Genomic DNA, 22,566 nt, shown 5'->3' on the forward strand with positions numbered 1-22,566 from the left:
TGGAGAGCATAAGTAGATAGATCATCAAGTTTTTCAAATTCTTGGTAAGAGACTAAGATATCTCTTGCACACCTCTTTCAATCTTTTGACTTGAAAGACAAGATGTAGATTATATCTCCATCTGAGAGGACTTGCAATACGTGAGCAATCTCATTAGTCTTTTACAAGATCAAATAAGGTCCATATGACCTCAAAGATAACTCGGACTTTAAAATTATCATTACTAAGACTGATAAATTTATACCTCATAAAATTCTTAAATTCATCACGTAATGTCTTGTATCTAGAAATTTAAGGAGTTGTCAGTAAGCTTATAAGCCTTTTTTAAGAAATCTAGTCGATCGCTTTTGCTTAGCATAGAAGTCTATTCTTATCGTACGTACTTTTGATGCTCTCTCTTGTAAAATTGTAACTTCTGTTATCGTTGTTTCAAGAAATCAATCGCAACCTCAACACAGAACTTCTCAATTATTGACAAAGCTCTAGGTTGAAACCTATATATCAACATAAAAGGGCCCATCTTATAGTAGTAGAAAGCTTAGTACTAATGTAAGGAGACTCTACTAATGGAAAATTTTGTTCTCAATCAAAGTGTCTCATGAAAGCATGTCCTCCATTATTTGATTCACACATGCTCTGCATGTCTCATACGACTTAAGACTTAGCTTACGGTTTATTTTCTTGGACATCTCTTGCTAGAAATGTCTAGTGAACTTGAGCTGCCTATGTTTCTTGGACATCTCTTGCTAGAAATGTCTAGTGAACTTGAGATGCCTATCACTAACGATTTCAATCATAATAAAACACGACTCAACCCGCGTGCTGTTGTGCAGTATGTAAAAGACATTAAAACTTGCGTGTTGTGGTGGTATGTAAAAGACATTAAGAAAGGAATGGAAGCCAGAATACAAAGGCTCAATTGAAGGGATTTTTTTTAGAAATCCAAGATTTCTCCTCTCTTCTCCTTGTGCCTTGGTTGTCCATGGTTAATATGTAATAGATAATATTCTTCCCCTCCTATTTAGAGACTTAACATTCTTTCAAGTGTTATCTTCATCCACAATCAATCAAAAGGTCAAAAACCATCGTATTTTTAAAGGTTTGTTTTCTATGATACTATAATTGACTCGCGGAGAGCATAAGTAGATAGATCATCAAGTTTTACAAACTCTTGGTAAGAGACTAAGATATATCTTGCATCCAACAGTTCTTTCAATCTTTTGACATGAAAGACAAGATGTAGATTATATCTCTATACGAGAGGAAGTGCAATATGTGAGCAATCTCATTAATCTTTCACAAGATCAAATAAGGTCCATATGACCTCAAAGATAACTCCAACTTTAAAATTATCATTACTAAGACTGATAAAAAATTTACTAAGACTGAGAAAGAAAAACATATCTGGAGCAGTGAGAAGATAGTCGAGAGGGTAGCAAAGGGAATGCTGAGGGAACAGTTAGATGCTCAGCAAACTCGAGTGCAAAGCAGCAATAGCGATGAGAGAGAAGTGATAAGGTTTTTTTTTTAATTTTCAGGTGGTGGTAAAAAAAACCTAAGAGATAAAGGGTTTTAAATTTGCATGGCGTAAATAAATCTAAGCATATGCCTCCATTCACATGCAAATTCTTGGGACAGTTTTGAAACTTGTTTTTTTGGAAAATCTCTCATTAGCCCTAAAAACTTAGGCAAATATCGTCTTGCTGATTATAAGCCATGGATTTTATTATTATATGACCACTTTTGGAGGATGCTTGAAATGGATGTATTTGTGTTGAGTTGTACATGCATAGACGTCGCACTTCATGGGTTGGTTCCCATTTGAACATTTATATTCAAATTGGACTCAGTGGTTCCGCTGTGAGAAAGTGGCCTCAAAGTGGACTTTGTGTAGGATGGTAGACACATGAACACACACTTGTTGAACACTCCAATTTGCTGAAAGGCACAATTCCTATTGTCATGTGGGTGATGGGTGAGTGAGAATACCTCACTTAAGGGTGTTGAGAGAAATGTAAGCTTCGGTGTTGTGTGTATGTGGGAATGCACATCAAAGGTGCATAATATTTTGTGGTGTCTGAGTGTTGACCAAAAAGAGTGGAAAAGAGTGTGCCACATGGATGCACACATGTAACGTGAGATGAGCGCCATCTATATTAGAGGCCTCATTGTATGGTTCATTGTGATATGCAAAAGAGCTATTGTTGAGTGTGCAATCTCTCTCTCTCTCTCTCTCTCTCTCTCTCTCTCTCTCTCTCTCTCTCTCTCTCTCTCTCTAGTCATGGAGTTTCTTGTGTGCCACCTTAATCTTTATGCTTAATCTATGCTAATCACTATGACCAATCGCACATTAGGGATTTTAACAGAAGTTTGCACCTTCAATATTATTTTTCTCGACATTGACTGTAAAATTATCTCCTAGGAAAAGTGCATTGGATAGTGTATTATGATGACCAGTATATATGTGTGCTCTTATATTTCCTCTTCATTACTACTTACATCATCACTTACATGATCTATAGGAACCAAAATGTGATAGTCCTAGCTTGGCAGATGTGTTTTATTGATGCATCTTCTCCACAAACCCTTGCATATAGGTATTGCAATAGCATGATAATCGTATCGACGCTAGTGCAAGGCTATTATGTGGTGAATGCCCATGAACACAATGTAGGGAGCATGACCTAGGGATATCTTTAGAGTCCCACTTTCTCTCCCTATCCACATCTCCTTTCTTGATCTCCTAGAGAATATGGGAAATCTCCCTGTGCTTGGATAGGTAGCAAGAAAGAGCTCCATGAGAAATCTTAGCGCTCTACCAAAAGCTACCACATCTACTACACATTTTAATGTAGCTTCATTGACCTTTAACTACTGATGTGTCAAAGCTCTCTTCACAACTGCCCTAGCCCCGTTGTGCTCATGTTTGCCATGGCTAAAGCCAAAGAAGTTTTCATTATTAACCATGATTGTTAACATTATTTTAAGCATGGTTATGCTTCATGTAATTCATTTTTATGCAAAACTGTGCTGAGCACTTCATGTAAAAGATGTATGGGATGATCGAGCTTACATGTGTAACGCCGGCCAGAGGTTGAGCTCTCCATAGCTCCTTCTCTCATTACTCCACACATAGCTTAAGGAAAACTTCACTAGGGTGACACAAGTGGTGGAGTGAGCCCCTAGCAGCTTCATATTGAGGAGTCAACCCTCATTAGGGTTGGCTAGTGTGTGTTTTCTCAAACCAACCCTTGCATTGTCTCTTTTCTCTTCTCTTCTCTTGTTTCTCTCCCATGCAAGGAAGGATGCTCATTTAGGTGAACATATTTGGTGCCGTTGTTGCCAGGGAAAGCACTTAGCTTAGGGTACTCCACATTTTATTCCTTAGCTAGAGTCTTGATTTGCCGAGATGGAATGCAAATACACCGGTAGTAGGAGTTGGTTATAAGATGTATGTTTGATTTTGTTTTTCTTCGTACAATGGAGTACAATGGAGCACGAGGAGCTTCAGAGCCTACACCAAAAGCGGGAGCTACAAGTAAGTGCCCTCATCTTGCTCTTGATTTCATTAATTTTGGTTTTTTTCTTTAATTAGTTAAAAAATTTCATATTAGCTTAATATCATAATGTATTTTAGAATATTAGGATTAATTAGGCATTCTATGCATCATTGGGTAGCTAGGAACTAGCCTAAACCATCCATTAAAAAAAACCCCAAAAATCATTATAGAGGGGGTGAAATTAGTGAAAAACCAAAGAAAAACTGGGCATAGCTTAGTCTCGGTTTGCTTCTCTCAGAAGTGAATGCTTGTTGACTTCACAAAGGTACAATCGTACCTTCTTAAGGCATGCCCGTTCAATTCCTGCGGGCAGAATCTTTATATACATGCCTCATCAATGTGAGTAATGTGCATTAAAGAGAGCATAAAGTGCATTAAAAAAGGGTATAAAAGAAGTATAGCTAAGTTGTCAGGGGAATATTTGAAGGCGGTTGTCTCAGAAGATACACCGTTTTTGCACACTTCAGATACGTGCCAATGTGTGAGTGTATGTCCATACCATCACAGATGTACGTCCATTCCTTCACAAGTGAACGGTCTTACTTTTCCAAGTGAATGTCCATTTCCCTCATTGAAAAATCTTTCTGTTGATTCAAGATGTGGTCATACATTTCCTAAGTAAACGATCATTCCTCCCCTAGTGAATGCCCGTTGCTCTGTTTATCCATGACCATAACTCCCTAAGGTATGAAGAATCGTTCCTATTCTTAACTCATGACCATACCTCTTGTTAACGTATGGCCACAACTCTCACTAAGCCACACATGTACCTTCACGAGAGATCGTTCCTTTGTGAATGAACGGCCGTTCCTAAGCTCCGAGAGGGAAAAACTTTCCTTGTCTAGACTGTGATTTTGCATTGTTAACACATTTATGCACCTACACTTAGGGAAATTGGTACGAACAAATGCTTGTTGGGCAACACATTGAACCATCCTACACACAATCACTTGTGAGATCTGAACCTTCGATCAACACATTGTGGAGTCAAATGGTGTCAATCCTTGATAGCACCAGTGAAAGTGAAGAACATCCAAGCACACGAGATGCACCACCCTCGACTTAGAGATAGGAGGACTGGTTGGCCAGTGCATGGACAGACCTTTGACTCATGAGTAAGACCCAGGATCCCCTGTACATTCGCAAAGGAGTCTTGCCTCGAGAATGAGAAACTTTATCTTGGGAAACTCACAATCGAAAGAGCCCCATCCTAGGGACACGGGCATGTATTGTCAACTTAAGAGAACTGTAACACCTTCGCTAGATCCTAGGCCAGAGGTGGGACAGAGCCCAAGTAACCCAATCCCGATTGATCCAACAGTTTGGGGAGCCATGTGAGCTACCGAGATATCATGACATCCACCTAGAATGTGCCAGCCAGCGCATGGGACCCATGTACAACAGCTACCCATCTCGCAGAGTATCCCAAATACCATATGGATCCATATGAAGCACACACTAGCCCACCAGTGAGGTGTGGCTCATATATGGGATACTAGCCTCCAGGCCTAGCTCCCCTCACCTATCATACCCTAACCTATACAGCCCCCACCATGGCAAGATTGACATCAAAAATGTTAAGGATAGCCATGGAAATAAGGAGGGGGTAGCTTCAAGAATCATCCCACCAGCAACAACCGCATGAAGGCATTAAGTAGGAGTTGAGCTCTCCATAGCTCCTACTCTCATTGCTCCACACCTAGCTTAAGGAAAGCTTCACTTGGGTGACACAAGTGGTGGAGTGAGCCCCTAGTGGCTTCATATCATCAAGGAGTCAATACTCATTAGGGTTGTCCATGTATGTGTTCCCAAACCAACCCTTGCATTGTCTCTTTTCTCTTCTCTTGTTCCTCTCTCAAACCAACCCTTGCATTGTCTCTTTTCTCTTCTCTTCTCTTGTTCCTCTCTCATGGAAGGAAGGATGCTCATTTAGGTGAACATCTTTGGTGTCATTGCCAAGGAAAGCACTAAGCTTAGGGTCCTCCACATTCTATTCCTTCGCTAGGGTCTTGATTTGCCAAGATGGAGTGTAAATCCACCATAAGGAGTTGGTTAAGATGTATGTTTGATTTGTTTGATTTTGTTTTTCTTCATACAATGGAGTACAATGGAGATGAGGAGCTTTGGAGGCTACACCAAAAGTGGGAGCTACAAGTAAGTTCCCTAATCTTACTCTTAATTCCATTAATTTTGGTTTTTTCTTCAATTAGTTAAAAATTTCATATTAGCTTAACCTCACAATAAATCTTAGGATATTAGTATTAATTAGGCATTCTATGCATCATTGGGTAGCTTGGGACTAGCCTAAACCATCCAAAAAGTCATTATTGAGAGGGTGAAATCAGTAAAAAACTAGAGACAAACTGGGCGTAGTTCAGTCTCGGCTTGCTTCTCTCTCAGAACTGAATGGACGTTGACTTCACAAAGGGATGATTGTACCTTGTTAAGGCACTGCCCTAATCTTGCTCTTGATTCCATTAATTTTGGTTTTTTTCTCTTCAATTAGTTAAAAATTTCATATTAGCTTAATATCATAATTTATTTTAGGATATTATGATTAATTAGGAATTCTATGCATCCTTGGGTAGATTGGGACTAGCCTAAACCATCCATTTAAAAAAACCAAAAAATCATGATTGAGGGGGTGAAATCAATAAAAAACCAGAGAAAAATTGGGCATAGTTTGCTTCTCTGAGAAGTGAATGGTCATTGACTTCACAAAAGCATAATCGTACCTTCTTAAGGCATGCCCATTCACTTCCTGTGGGAAGAATCTTTCCATATATGCCTCATCAACATGAGTAATGTGCATTAAAGAGAGCATAAAGTGCATTAAAAAAGGGTATAAAAGAAGTACAACTAAGCTCTCTTTAATGCACATTACTCATCAACGTGAGTAATGTGCATTAAAGAGAGCATAAAGTGCATTAAAAAAGGGTATAAAAGAAGTACAACTAAGCTGTCACGGAAATATTTGAAGGCAGTTGTCAAAAGATACACCGTTTTTACACATGCAAACAAACCAAATGGTACAAACCAGCTTAGATGTACATCTCTAGAGCTTGTGGGTGGATGGTTTCATGGCAGCATGAACATCAGTTTTTATCTTTATCCTACATGCTTCTGACATGTCTAAGCTAGGATTATACCATTCCTTGCCGCTAGATAACTGTGGTAGTGAAATATATTCCAAACTATGTCTCTCCACATCATACACTGAATCATAAAAGTAAACATTCTGAGATGCCAATTCTCTTGCACTCTTGTTGTCATAGATCAAGGCACCTATCTCTACATGTAAAACATTTAGCTTTCCCCACTAAAACATTCTACATTCTGCCATTCATGTAGAGTGGATGGATATAAAGCTCCAAGCAACAAACATGCTTGTAATTAAAACTCTATCTAATAACCATGGACTCAAAGCACAAGAACACAAAGCACAAAGATATAAACTTACTTTTAGGCTTATATCTTTCATTGAAGTTATCATGATGCACTCGAATCTCTTTGTGTATATAAATATGTTGAATGAAAGCCTCTGTTATTATACTCATACCATTTGTGCACCTCCTGAACTCTATGATTCTACCTTTCCATTGCTTGCTAGGGTCTGTGACATCTTTGAGCTTGACCTTGAAATTGCCACAAGTACTTGTTGGTCGCATTAAAATCCAATTTAACTTACTGTATTGATCAGGGATCCAGTTACCTTCATCATCTCTCTTGTTAAACACCTCCACTGTGTGAATATTATTGATATTTCTCCTCCTTGAAGACATCTAAATTAATAACGCTAGATTGCATGATTAATAAATATATATGTTAGATTGAAGCAACAAATAAAGATTAAAACAAGAAGAAATAAACAACTTACTGCTTTGATTTACATAACCTTTTTGCTCACAACCTTGTTGCTTTGATTTACACTACCTTGTTGCTCCTATGAAAATAAACATAAACACATCAAGACAAAACATTAACAAACCCTAAACCTATGATCATTACTCACATCAAGACAAAAAATAGACAAACCCTAAACCTATGATCATTACTGTTGTATTTTATGCCACTTGAAATCAACACTATGTAGAGAAGATTGTAATCAACAAATAAAGATTAAAACAACAAGAAATAAACAACAACTTACTACTCACAACCTTGTTGCTCCTATGAAAATAAACAGCAACACATCAAGATAAAAAATAAACAAATCCTAAATCTATAATCATTATTATGGTATTTTATGCCACTTAAAATCATTACTGTGCAAAGAAGATTGTAAGCAACAAATAAAGATTAAAACAACAAGAAATAAAAAGCAACTTACTGCTTTGATTTACACAACCTTGTTACTCACAACCTTTCTCCTATGAAAATAAACAACAAAACATCAAGACAAAATATAAACAAATCCTAAACCTATTATCATTACTTACATCAAGACAAAACATAGACAAACCCTAAACATATGATAATTACTCACAAGAATTTGATGCCACTTCACATCAAGGTAGCTATCTTAGTGCAAAGAAGAGAAAGTTCATATGAGAAAACGGGCATAACTCACAGACGTTTTGTCCAAATGAGATGAAATTTTAGGAGGAGAGAGCTATGGAGGAGGAGAACAACATACCTATAAATTTTCGTGAAGAAAGAACAGAGTTGCAGAAGATATGGCAAAATTGAATTTTGCCAAAAAAAGGAAAAAAATAAAAAGGTAGTAAAATGCAAAAGGAGGGAACGTAAAAAGTTAAACATAAAAAATGGAAAAAATAAAATTCGGTTTTTAAAATTCCATGTGCTGACCATAAGGTACATCTGACATGAAAGAATAGTTTATGACATGAAATCTGACATTTTTGTATTTTTTTAAGATATGGGCTCTGTTATTTTATTGTCTTAAGAGATTTGGGCAAAGATATGACAAAAAGATCCATGTTACATGGATCTAGAATCCCAGCTCTCGCATTGGTCAGGCTAATCTTTTTTTATTCACTCCTTAAGGGGCAAAATGGAGAGTCCATATTTCTGTTGAAATATACAAGTGAATAGAGTGTGTGCGGGAACAAGCCCTTGGTTAGAGGCTATAAAAGAGGATGAGTAAATGTGAAAGAACCTGTGAAAAGGTGAGAAGAATCTACTGGGAAAGAATAAAGGATAGCATGAGAAGATTTAGGAAGTGTGGAGATATTCTGGGAGATATTGTGGGAAAAGTGAAGAGGTGGAGAGAATCAGGGAAAGTGAAGAGGTGGAGAGAATCAGGGAAAAGAGGTGGAGTGAATCATGGAGAAATCAGTGGGATTTGATGCTTGATGTAAACTCTATAAATTGAGGCATTGCCCTAATGATAATTTGCTGGTTTTTGAGTATCCATGCCTACATTAATTTATTTGTTAATTACCCACTAATTACGTCTTAATTATTTGCTAAAAAACACTTTGTTAATGATGTTGATTCTAGTGTTTGATCCACCATAGCTCATCACATTCCTCTAATTTCAACATGGTATCAGATCCATGCCTAGAATCCATCATTTTGTGAGCTCATTATCTTGCTAATTATTTTGCTAATTAGGATTAGTAAAAAATTATAATTTTTCCTCTTTTTTCAACTAGGCTCTGCACCCCCAACTAGTGGAGGAGCTCCCTCTCCTTGCACACAACACATTAGGCCAAATCCTTCCAGCCATAGCTAGCCAACATCATTGGGCTCCAGCCTATGCAAGAAATGCAGCAAACCGCCGACGTGTTGAGGAGAAATCGACAATTTAGCAGCCGTCGTTTTTTTTAAGGAGTTTTGAGATTTCTGCTTGCTCAGTTCAAATGCCTCTAATTCCTCTTAGCCCAAGGTGTTTTCAAGCATGCTCTACAAGCTGGTGAAGATAGAATTCAGTTTCATCAAGTCTCCGTGAGATCCAAGCTCTTCATCAAATCTGCAGGTGACTTTGGTAAAACAGAGATTAAGCTTTCAATATTTGGTCAAATCTTGTGTTTATTGGCTTAATCCTCTACTAGACTCATTGTATTAATGCCTTTGAAAGCATTTGCAGGTGACTTTGGTAAAACAGAGATTAAGCTTTCAATATTTGGTCAAATCTTGTGTTTATTGGCTTAATCCTCTACTAGACTCATTGTATTAATGCCTTTGAAAGCATTTGAGCTCATTTGAAGTCTAAGGCACCAAATCTGGACTCCCCGCATACTCTGTTTTTTGCACACAAAATAGTGGATTAATTTACTAATCAATGATTAATCAGTACTAATCACTATATTTTGGTACAATTAAGGGTTCAAACTAACCATTAGGTATCTGATACAGATCCCTATAACTTCATATTGCAATTTGGAGTTGGTTTGATACTCCAACCATTCCATACAAATTGGTTACCCTTGATTTAATGTAATTTCTGGTAAAATTGTGTTGATAAAATTATGATAATTATCATTTTACATTTAACCCTTGGTTAATGCCTATAAATCTCACTCAAAATCAAGATTATTCACAGCCAGAGTTGCATTTGGAATGTGCATGAGAATGAATGCTATACGCATTATGTATTGGGCATATTGCATCAGTGTAAATATGGGAACAGACACTGCCCTTGTCCAGAATAAGGCAAGAAGTAAGACCTCCCGCATAAATTTGGGTTTGCATTGCATAATGATACAAGATAAACATCAAAAACCCAAAAGAACTGTCAGCAAAACATTGAAACATGTTGCTCACATGGAGCAAAAAGACCTAACAGACAAGCTCATGGCCCTAGCCATGAAAGAAGAAGAATATCTCTTTCCAAGAAGAAGATCCACACCAAGAAAATCTAAAGGAAGCATTCAAGGAAGACATGGACACGAGAAAAGAAGCTGCCCCAAGAAGACTGAAAGAAGACATGGACGCGTGGAGAGAAGCTGCCACCCACCACGGCAAGAAGACTGAAGAAAAAAGAAGATGTGAGGCTCCAAAGAGTGAGGAGCCATGTGAAAATCTCTGAGAGAGAGAGAGAGAGAGACCCCACAACCCAATGTAACCTGCCCCAATAAAGTAAAACCACCTGTTGATGTAGGCCATGTGGTAGATAGATGTATGTGTGAGCACTTTAGTCAAGGTCGTGGGCAACTATAGTAAGCCTTGGACACATAGAGAGAGAGAGTGTCAAGGACTATGAGTTTAGGGACTCGAGGCACTGGTCGCAGGCTATCAAGTAAGAGAAAAATATGATATAGGGTCTAGGTGTGCTAAGATAACTTGAGGGGAGGTGTAGGCACTAGTCGCGGACTATCAAGTAAGGGGAGGCAAACTTGGTATAGGGTCTAGGTGTACTAGGAGTATTCACTTGAGGGGAGGTGTTGAAATATACAAGTGAATAGGGTGTGTGCGGGAACAGGCCCTTGGTTAGAGGCTGTAAAAGAGGATGAGTAAATGTGAAAGAACCTGTGAAAAGGTGAGAAGAATCTACTGGGAGAGAATAAAGGGTAGCATGAGAAGATTTAGGAAGTGTGGAGATATTCTGGGAAAAGTGAAGAGGTGGAGAGAATCAGGGAAAAGAGGTGGAGTGAATCATGGAGAAATCAGTGGGATTTGATGCTTGATGTAAACTCTATAAATTGAGGCATTGTCCTAATAAGAATTTGTTGGTTTTTGAGTATCCATGCCTACATTAATCTATTTATTAATTACCCACTAATTACATCTTAATTATCTACTAAATCACTTTGTTAATGATGTTGATTCTAGTATTTGATCCACCATAGCTCATCACATTCCTCTAATTTCAACAATTTCTCCTAATGCCAAGGCTTCACTCTTCTCTTTCAGAAAGTAGATCCATGTCATCCTGTTGAAATCATCAATAAATGTATAATACTTGCTCCCATTTATTGATTCGGTTTGCGTGTGGGACTCCATATATCACTTTGCACAACCTCAAGTACTCATTTGACTATCCATGGGAATGACAACCTTTCTTGTTTCCCAAATTGGCATGTATCACAAACATGTGTACTCCCATCATATTTGAATCTAGGTAGACCACCAACAATGCCTTTGTTTGCATAGATTTTAGCTTTTGAATGTTTACATGAACAATCCTTTTATGCCAAATATCAATGTCTGGCACTATCCCAATGACTATGAGAAAACATGGCTGACTTCAATTTTGGAATGCTTGCATCTAGCTTGAACAATCTTCCTTCTTTTTGACCTTTGGCAATCAATTTGCAGCCATGCTTGAAATCCTCAACAAAGCAACCATGTTTACTAAATCTCACTTAAAATCCTTGTTCAACCATTTGTCCCACTGATGCCAAACTCTTTGTAATCGATGGCACATACAACACCTCAGACATAGTTTTCACCCTGCCTCCCTCTAGCATGAGGGTAAAAACCTCTACCCCATCATGTGTACCAAAAGGAAGGATGTGAATCCTGTTGTTGTTGTGCTGACCTATCATGCCAACCACGTCCACCTGTACGTCCTCTTGGACTAGCTCTCCCCCTACCTCTAGCACCTCCATGAGTGTAGAATGCTTGGTCCCTTGCATGTCCAATAGTACTAGATGAGTTACCAAAACCAAGTTTCATCTCCTCCACAATAAGCAACGAGATCAACTGATCAAAATCTAGGGAGTATCCACCTCTAGCTCTAATAGAGATCTCAAATGCTTTGTAATCCTTTCCCAAACCATTTAATGTAATGGCAACCAAGTCATCATCTTCCATGGGAGCACTAATGGCAGAAAGTGCATCAACAGATTCTTTGATCTCCTGCATATAATCATTTATGCTCTTGTTATTTCAAACCACACCATGTATCTTTTTCTTCAATTTCATCTTCTTCAATTGTGTACTCATATCATACAGCTTCACAAAAGTATCCCATGCATCCTTGGGATTATATTTGTCTTAAATATGGCATAACATGGTATTTGTCACACAAATCAAGAAATAATGCAACACTTTGAAAGCCCTCTCTATCCAATTCTTGTGTGCTGTAAGCTAGGTGAGTGTTGCATTCACTAGGGGAACCCTTAGCTCTGTCTCCCTGTCACTAAGTTCCATAGTTCTTTGCCTTTAAGGAAGTTTTTCATGCAATACTTCCAAACATGGAAGTTGTGTCTATCAAGATTTTCCCCTTTAAGGAAGTTTTTCATGCAATACTTCCAAACATGGAAGTTGTGTCTATCAAGATTTTCCCCAATAATCTTGTTTGGATTGTCACTCATTTCGCTATGCACAATGTTCATTGAGTGTTTCAACTAATCAACTCAAACACACATACATATCTATACTTATTCACCAATGTTGTCCGCACATTCCACAATTTTTATAGCGACAAAATCTAAGACTCAAAACCATTGTTTTCATAAGCTGAAAATAACTTGGCACCGCTCACAAAATCTGAGAAGTGCATCCAAAATAGTCCTCCACTTTCCAAAACACTCCAATGAGCTCACACTGCATAAAAGTTCACCCAAGTAGAATTTGAGCTTGATTATGTATGAACAGAGCTTTCCAATCCTTAAAATCACTAAGAAATGATCAAACCAAGTGTAAACCATATACATTTACATCCATACATCCTCCATGTTGCATATGGGCATCATCCGACCTCATTACATGCCAAACACTTGCCAAAAGTTGTTCTCTGTTTTGATGTAAACCTGTAAATATAGTCACTAATCCCATCACTAAGGCCCATGCATTCATTAGATTTGTATCACTGTCTTCTAACTCCGTATGTGAGGAATTAGCCCGATTGTGAAAGTGGAGAGAGTAATTAGTATTTTAGCGATGCTTTATTCATTAATTACAAGTTAATCTCTCTACAAACCTGCTCCAAATCAGCTCCTTATTGCTCTATGTACTCAATTGAATGTTGCAAAAGCTCCTCCACATGAATATTCACACGTTTGCTAAGCTCCATGTGCATTCAAACACCTCATGTGACTCTGGAGGGCATCAAACATGTGTAGAATCTCAAAAAACTACTCCTTTAACACGTCGCCTACTCCTAGGGCTTTTTGGAAGCTTGTTAATTATCAATGATTGCATAGAATCCTTAGCAAATTACCTATGCATGCTCCCAACACATTAATGCTTCCGATTTGTGCAATAAACACTTCCAATGACATCAATTTTTGGCATGTATTCTCTATTTTGGTGAGACTTCCAAAACATTGATTTTCCCACTTCCACAATGCAAAGATTTGCTCCAAAATCAATTTAGGGTTTGCATATGAGTTGCTATTCCATTCACCAATGCCACATACATATGCCTTTCACCTATTACATGAAATTTCCTCTTTGCATTCAAGCTCTCAAGCTTTCCATTAAAGCTTGCAAAAAATAGAATTTCCACTTGCTTTGGGTAACTCAAATCTTGCTTTGCTTGTGTTAAATCACCTAAAATCTGCTCAAGGGTGTTTAGCATTGCTTACCCATGATCCTTAGCTTTCAAATTTGTTGAGTAGGTGTGTACTCCAAGCTTCTCTTTTCTCCAAGCTCCAAGATCCAATGGATAGCTCCAAAACAAAAGTTTCCTCTTCTTCACTCACCCACAAAACCCTAATCGAGAGCACCAAGCTCTGATACCATGAAAAGAGAGAGGAGATAAACACAAGGGTAGAGAGGAAAACCCTAATAAGCTCTCATTATCTCAAACCATCAACATCTACATGATAGTGAAACTTCATAGTTTTCCTTCATTGCACACCCCAAAACACAACACATTACACTCGTGATAAGTTCACACACTGAAATAACCTAAGTCTAATGTTCACACACTTAGCCAGCTAGAAAAGCGGCCATTACTATCCACACACACACTATTAGATTGGTGTCAACATGCTACCTCTATCCACTAGATCCCGATGATAAGTTCTCACTGAAATAACCTAAGTCTAATGTTCACACACTTGGCCGGCTAGAAAAACGGCCATTATTGTCCACACACACACACTACTAGATTGGTGTCCACACGCTACCTCTATCCACTAGATCACGACGATGAGCTTGCATTCTCAACACTCTAGGCACGAAAAAGCCACTATAAAGAACATATGAACTAGCAAGCCTTGTGGCAACAATAGATTTCGAGAACAAAATTTGGATGAGTAGGTAGGGGGGATGTTAAGTCCATTTTGGGTTAACTTAGAATCTCTTCATTACATATGAGAGATAGCATAATAAGTGTCATGAAACAACACTCTAAATGTTGTAATTATGAGAATAGTTAGCTATGCCACAAAACTATGTAACTTGTAATATTCTAGTTAATCTTTCATTAAGTTTTGGGTGCCCAAGTGTGAATAAGAGCCAATTATATACATAACATGATTCTCATAATGAAAGACAGAATCCCCCTTTTGCCAATTAATTCTAGTCAAGATATCTCTTTGCTCTCTTGTGTCTATGGTGTGTGTGAGAGAGAGAGAGTTGAGAGGAGAGAGTATAAGAATATGATTCTCATAATGAAAGACAGAATCCCCCTTTTTGCCAATTAATTCTAGTCAAGATATCTCTTTTCTCTCTTGTGTCTATGGTGTGTGAGAGAGAGAGGGAGTGTTGAGAGGAGAGAGTATAAGAATATGGAACAACGGAAAGAGATAGCAAGACAAAGAACAATAGACAATGCAATAGACAAAGAACAATAGACAATGCAATAGACACAATGGAGAGAATTTAAAATTCTGATTATACGAAAGAGGTACAAGTGATGGCATTGTCCACCCATGTGCTCTCAAGTAGAGCTTAGATTGCGATTTAGACAAACTCTGGATGGAGTATGTACGAGAGGTGTAGAAGGAGGTGGATACTCACAAGCATTGGATACTCACAAGCATTGGATGCCTTAGCTCATGGCAACCATGTCCATGTATAGTATTGTTGTTTGTTGGCGGTGTGGTAGACGCGTATACAACGAGGGCGGTTACACTACATAGACACGGTCATCGCCCGTGTATCAAGAACGCGGCCCATTGACCCACTGCCCACTAATGATGGACCTCGTATTCGAGAGAATATTCTAGGGAATATTCCCTAGACCCCAACTAACACTCATATCCCTGATGACCATCTCCTAACCATCATCAATGGTCACAATAATGACCCCATCGGTATCTAAGCCCGGGTTCCCATTAAAGACATATGCACCATGGCTACTCCTCTCATAATGGGGGCCTAACAAATGTCCATTATACATCAAAGTGAGATACATGTTGAGAGGAGGGCATTGAGTGTATACTAAACAGAGAGAGCTACATTCTTTGTGCATGTTTCTCTTATACTTGGATTCTTGAGTGTGAGAGTAGAGAGGGGTGAGTATCCTTGTATGGAGAATGGAAACCTGATGGTGATAGCTTAAGGACGATGCAAGAGAGTGGTGCTATAGCTACCACTAACAAAGCTTGGAGTAGTCTATCGTGATATGAGCTTGGATACTGAGACAAGTTAAGGCGAGCATTGTTCATTTCACCAAGAGAGGGCTGGTGTAGCATGTATGGCGTGCATTAGTAGTAGGAGCATGTGCTGGGACAATAATTATCCATACCCAATGGCCAAGTGTGAGTGAGGACATTTGGTGTTACATTAGTATGGCATGAACTTATTATTATGTATGTGTGGATTTTAGAAGACGGAGTGTATGCGTGGATTTTTGGAAGATGGAGAGTGTGTGAAGAAGAATGGAATTAAATAATAGCTTCTCCTATTCTTATCTATGGTTTAGTAAGAGATAATTAGGATTTATGCAAGTATTATTTGTAAATCCCCATTCTATTACATGGTATTAGAGCATAGGTTTCCTTTTTCTCTCACATTAAGTAAAAATCCTAAACTTTAAGTAGCTAGAGATTGAAGCTGTGTGAAGGTCACCACATTGAAGCCGTGAAGCACCATTAAAGCAAATCATAGATCTTGGCCAAGAGGTGAGTTAAATAAGCCCTTCCCTTCTCTAGATTATAGGTATTTGGAAGCCAAAGTAAGCAAATTTAAAGCTCTCCATCATTGAATCTTGTTGCAACAAGTGAATATGCAAATGAATTGTGCTGATTTGCAAACTGCATGTTGAAGAAAAAAATCTATAAATTGCCTGAATAGTGATAACTTGTGCCATGCTACTTAGAAGTTAACTTAGAAGTTAACTTTAATGTGGTGGGCAAAAAACTTATTTTTTTGTAGATGTGATTTGGAGCTTTGTAGCTCAAGTAATGAATGGAACAAGATAAGGATATAGGTTTGGGATGTGAAGTTTGCCCATAAGCTTGGTTGAAACTTGATGTTGTGGGTTAAACTTGACAATTGGAACATAGGAATTTGATTGGTAAATCATTTGTTATTCCTAATTGGTATAAGAAAGCTCTTGAGAAGATGATTTTCACATTGCTACTACAAGAGGAAGGGATTGATTTGGAACTTATAAAAATTGTGTAAGATAATTTTTGGGCTTCTACTTGATTCCTAATACAATTATATGTGTACGTATGGAGAAAAATGAGAATATGGGACATGTACCTGGTTTGAGAATAGTTTGTGGAATTCTTTTGCATTGAGAAAATGAACATTTTTTAAAACATGGTGGGTAGGTGGGATCTTACACCACATCCCACATATATGCACACATAGCATATCCCCAAGATATGCTCCTATGGATTTTAAAGAAGCCCCAATGGAGGATCTAAATCAAACTTTGGTGAAAGCTTGATGTTGTAGGTTGATTCATTAACAATTGGAATACATGAATTTGATTGGTAAAATCATTTTTTCTATTGCTACATGGTATTGGAACACTCTTAAGAAGCTGACTCGGGGGGTTCACGATATGTAGACTCTTTATATCACGTGCATTCAAGGCTTAATTAAAAAACCCCTTATTTGTAAAATTTTCATGAATGAAACACACCCTTTTTCTATTCAATCTGTAAATACCCCTTTTAAATGGTACCCTTCTGTATGTAAAAAATGTGTCAAAAAGGGATTTAAAAAACCACTTCTTTTGAACACATGTGCTACACTTACATATTTATGAGTGACCCCCTCTCCCCCCACCCCCCACCCCCCACCCCCCACCCCCCCAAACCCCCCCTGTTATATGTACATTATGTGTGCTATGTTATATACACATTATGTGTGTATATACTAGGAGGCTAATACACATTAGGCTTGTGAGCATGGGAGCATGGGAACAAGCTCTAGTGGAGCATGGGTTAGGACTAACCTTAAGGGTTAAGGTTAGGGTCAAGCATCCAAGGGTCACACATGGGGAATGGAAAGTCAAGAGTCACTTGAGGGCCCTTCTATATAATAGGAGCATGGGGCACACTCAAGGGGGCTTCGGGGCTTGGAGGCTTATGCTATGGTCTCTTGTGAAGAGGTCCATATCTACTCATCTACCATTTCACACTATAGCTACATGCTATTGGATTGGAGTTATACCTCTTGATGGTATGGGACATCAAGGTAGAGGCATGATGTATTTCATTTATAATTCATGTGTGCATCCCTTGGACTCGAGGGGGGTGGTTGAGTTTATGCCTGATTTATGCATGTTTATGCATAACAATTATCTAGAGAGATCTTAGGGTTTTAACAGTGGTATCAGAGGAGCAATCTCTATTTACTTATTGTTGAAGTAAATTTTAATATTTACTAATAAAAATGTTATTTTGGTTGATTTGTGTTGATAAATTGCATGTGGATCATTGATATGGTGATTGGAACGTGTGTTACTACAATTCAATGGGACGAATCGACGTTGCGGGGGAATTCTGTGAGTTTAATGCTATTTTTTCCTATTTTTTATGGTTTAAATCAAGCATTAATAGAATTTTTTACAAAAATACCACATATTTTATGGTGGATATTTTTGGTAGAATAAATTTCCTGGATTTCTAGAAATTTTTAGAAATTTTTTCTAATTTTTTAGGAATTTTTTGAGCATTTTTATGATTAAAAATATATTTTTATATATTTTTACATGTTTTCTCTACGAGTTTGCGATCAAATTTCTGTTGATTTTCTACTAAAGTTTAGTAGGGGACAGCGTGTTGATGCATGAAATGCTCTCCCGTGTGCATGGGGTCCTCTCCGCCTCTCAAATCTGATTTTTTCTTCTTTTTTCCGTGAGAAATTCTCTTAAAATGATTTTTTAAACATTAATCATAATTAATGATTATGATTAAGTATTGTTTAATTAAAAACTTTAATCAAAGATTAAAGATAATCTCCTCTTAAGAGAGAGAGAGAGAGAGAGAGAGAGAGAGAGAGAGAGAGAGAGGGGAGGAAAGAGAATGGAGGGGAGAGAGAGAGAGAGAGAGAGAGAGAGAGAGAGAGAGAGGGAGGAAAGAGAATGGAGGGGAGAAGAAGGAGAGGAAAGAGGGGAGAAGAAGGAGAGGAGGGAGTTTTTTTTACTCCCTCCCTCTCTCCTTTGCACTCTAGCATGTGGTGGCACATATCTATCCTGCCTTGCACCAGGTGTGCGTAAAATAGGTATGCCAAGCTCCTCATCCAAACTCTCTGCACTTGATGACTCATAACCTGTAATTCCAATTCCTTCAACCTTCTTCTTTCCTTTATCCACAGCACTACTCCCATGTTGAAATTTGAGCATTGTGATGAGCTATGGTGGATCAAACACTAGAATCAACATCATTAACAAAGTGATTAGTAAATAATTAAGATGTAATTAGTAGGTAATTAGCAAATAGATTAATGTAAGTATGGATACTCAAAAACCAGCAAATTCTCATTGGGGCAATGCCTCAATTTATAGAGTTTACATCAAGCATCAAATCCCACTGATTTCTCCATGATTCACTCCACCTCTTTTCCCTGATTCTCTCCACCTCTTCACTTTTCCCATAATATCTCCACACTTCCTAAATCTTCTCATGCTACCCTTTATTCTCTCCAAGTAGATTCTTCTCACCTTTTCATAGGTTCTTTCACATTTACATCTTCTCTTTTACAGCCTCTAACCAAGGGCTTGTTCCCGCACACACCCTATTCACTTGTATTTTCAACACCTCCCCTCAAGTGAATACTCCTAGTACACCTAGACCCTATACCAAGTTTGCCTCCCCTTACTTGATAGTCTGTGAATACTCCTAGTACACCTCCCCTCAAGTGAATACTCCTAGTACACCTAGACCCTATACCAAGTTTGCCTCCCCTTACTTGATAGTCTGCGAGACTAGTGTCTAACACACCTCCCCTCAAGTTATCTTAGCACACCTGGACCCTATATCAAGTTTCTCTCTTACTTGATAGCCTGCGACCAGTGCCTCGAGTCCCTAAACTCATAGTCCTTGACACTCTCTCTCTCTATGTGTCCAAGGCTTACTATAGTTGCGCGACCTTGACTAAAGTGCTCACACATACATCTACCACGTGGCCTACATCATCATCGGTGGCTCAAAGGTGGTTTTACTTTGTTGGGGTAGGTTACATTGGGTTGTGGGGTCTCTCTCTCTCTCTCTCTCTCTCTCTCTCTCTCTCTCTCTCTCTCTCTCTCTCTCTCTCTCTCTCTCTCTCTCTCAGAAAAGATGATCTGACTCCACTTCCTTTGGAGCCCCCATGAAGTTTGCCGATGTCGTTCCTTCTCCGCTCGGTTTGTTGTAGCAGTCTCTTGCCATGTGACGTGGCTTTCCACAATTGTTGCAAGTGAAGATCCTTCCTCCTACTCTGCCTCTTCCTCATCCTCGTCCTCGAAAGAATCCTCCTCGAGTGAAGAATGCTTTTTCCTCATCCTCGTCCTCGAAAGAATCCTCCTCGAGTGAAGAATGCTTTTTCCTCTCCTGCTATTGAGTCGAGCCCTTTCTTTTCTTTGCCTCTGCTCTCTTGCTCTATTAGCGCTGCTTCTATCTTGTGTAGCTTCAATTCAGGTACATTCTTTAGTAATGCTACAATATTTTCATATTCACCTTTGTCCACACTCTTCAGAAGCACTGCAGTGCCTCATCATCTTCTACCTTTTTGCTAATAGCAGCCAGCTATTGCTTAATGCTTTTATATTTGTTCAAGTGTGTAATTAAAGGTCCACTTTCCTTCATGTCCAATTTGTAGAATTGCATTAACAGATTTATCTTTGAATTTTTTGCTTGTGTGCCAAATAATTTATTGAGTTCATCCCATGCATCTTTTGCCCATTGTATCCCTGTGATGATGTGATGAATGATTTCATCATTTAAACTGAGTGCAATAAGTCCCAATGCTTTTTCATTCCTACTCTTCCACTCATTTTCTCCTCTCTCTAGGCATTCATCTCTTCCCTCAACTAATCCCCACAGATTTTTCCTCATGAGCAAATACATGGTTTTTGTCTGCCATGTGTAAAATTGCTCCCCATTAAATTTGGCTATTTCCTGTGCTGTACTCATCGTGATGTGAAGGGGGTCTTACCTCTTGATTCAATTTCAAGATTCAAGGACAGTGTCTACCCTTTTACAACTCAATCTGGTGTTTAATAGATGATTACAACAAATTTATCAGCATAAAATCACCAAAAATTACATTAAATTAAGGGTAACCAATTTGTACGGAATGGTTGGAGTATTAAACCAACTTCGAATTGAAATCTGAAGTTATAGGGATCTGTATCACATACCTAATGGTTAGTTTGAACTCTCAATTGTACCAAAATACATTGATTATTTTACTGATTAATCACTAATTAATAAATTAATCCACTATTTTGTGTGCAAAAAACAGAGTATGCGTGGGGAGTCCAGATCTGGTGCCTTAGACTTCAAATGAGCTCAAATGCTTTCAAAGGAATCAATAGCAATGAGTCTATAGAGGATTAAGCCAAGAAACACAAGATTTGACCAAATATTGAAAGCTTAATCTCTGTTTTACCAAAGTCACCTGTGCAGATTTGATGAAGAGCTTGGATCTCACTGTAGACTTGATGAAACTGAATTCTGTCTTCACCAACGTGTAGAGCATGCTTGAAAACCCCCGAGGCTAAGAGGAATTGGAGAGATTTGATTTGATGAAGCAGTAATGGCAAAAACTCCCTAGAAAATTGGTGCCAGCGAAAATGACGATTTCTCCTAAACGCTTCGACGGTTTGCTGCGCTGATTTGATCAGCTTGAAGGCAAGTGAGATACCTAGCTAGGGCTAGAAGGGTTTGGCCTAATTTAAAGTATGTAAGGAGCTAGAGCTCCTCCATCGACTGGGGGTACAGAAAGCTTCTTGAAAATAGCTTAAAATTGATTATTTTCTAATTATCTACTAATCTTGATTAATTAGATAATGGACTTATAAACCTGATGGATTCTAGGCATGGCTCTGATACCATGTTGAAATTTGAGCATTGTGATGAGCTATGGTGGATCAAACACTAGAATCAACATCATTAATAAAGTGATTAATAAATAATTAAGATGTAATTAGTGGGTAATTAGCAAATAGATTAATGTAGGCATGGATACTCAAAAACCAGCAAATTCTCATTAGGGCAATGCCTTAATTTATAGAGTTTACATCAAGTGTCAAATCCCACTGATTTCTCCATGATTCACTCCACCTCGATTCACTCCACCTCTTTTCCCTGATTCTCTCCACCTCTTCACTTTTCCCAGAATATCTCCACACTTCCTAAATCTTCTCATGCTACCCTTTATTCTCTCCCAGTAGATTCTTCTCATCTTTTCACAGGTTCTTTCACATTTACATCTTCTCTTTTACAGTCTCTAACCAAGGGCTTGTTCCCGCACACACCCTATTCACTTGTATTTTCAACATCCCAGTGCTCATGTTTATTTATGTCAAACAGTGTGGTAGGATTAGTTAGAAAACGAATTGACGCATGAGTAGGGTGGAAAGTGGGAGGATGGAATGCCCTAACGGCACCATCCTACGGACGGATGGGTGGACCCGATTAGTCGGGTAGCTTTCCAACAGATTAAGAGAAAGCCCTATGCTAGATAAATAAGTTCTTGGGCAACTCTATTCTAGAAGACTAGGCCAGCGGCTTTGCCTTGCATGGATGAGGAAAAAAGTGTT

This window comes from Cibotium barometz, chromosome 3, assembly GCF_041138505.1.
Source record: "Cibotium barometz isolate CiBa-2024 chromosome 3, ASM4113850v1, whole genome shotgun sequence".
In the NCBI taxonomy this organism is placed as follows: Eukaryota; Viridiplantae; Streptophyta; class Polypodiopsida; order Cyatheales; family Cibotiaceae; genus Cibotium; species Cibotium barometz.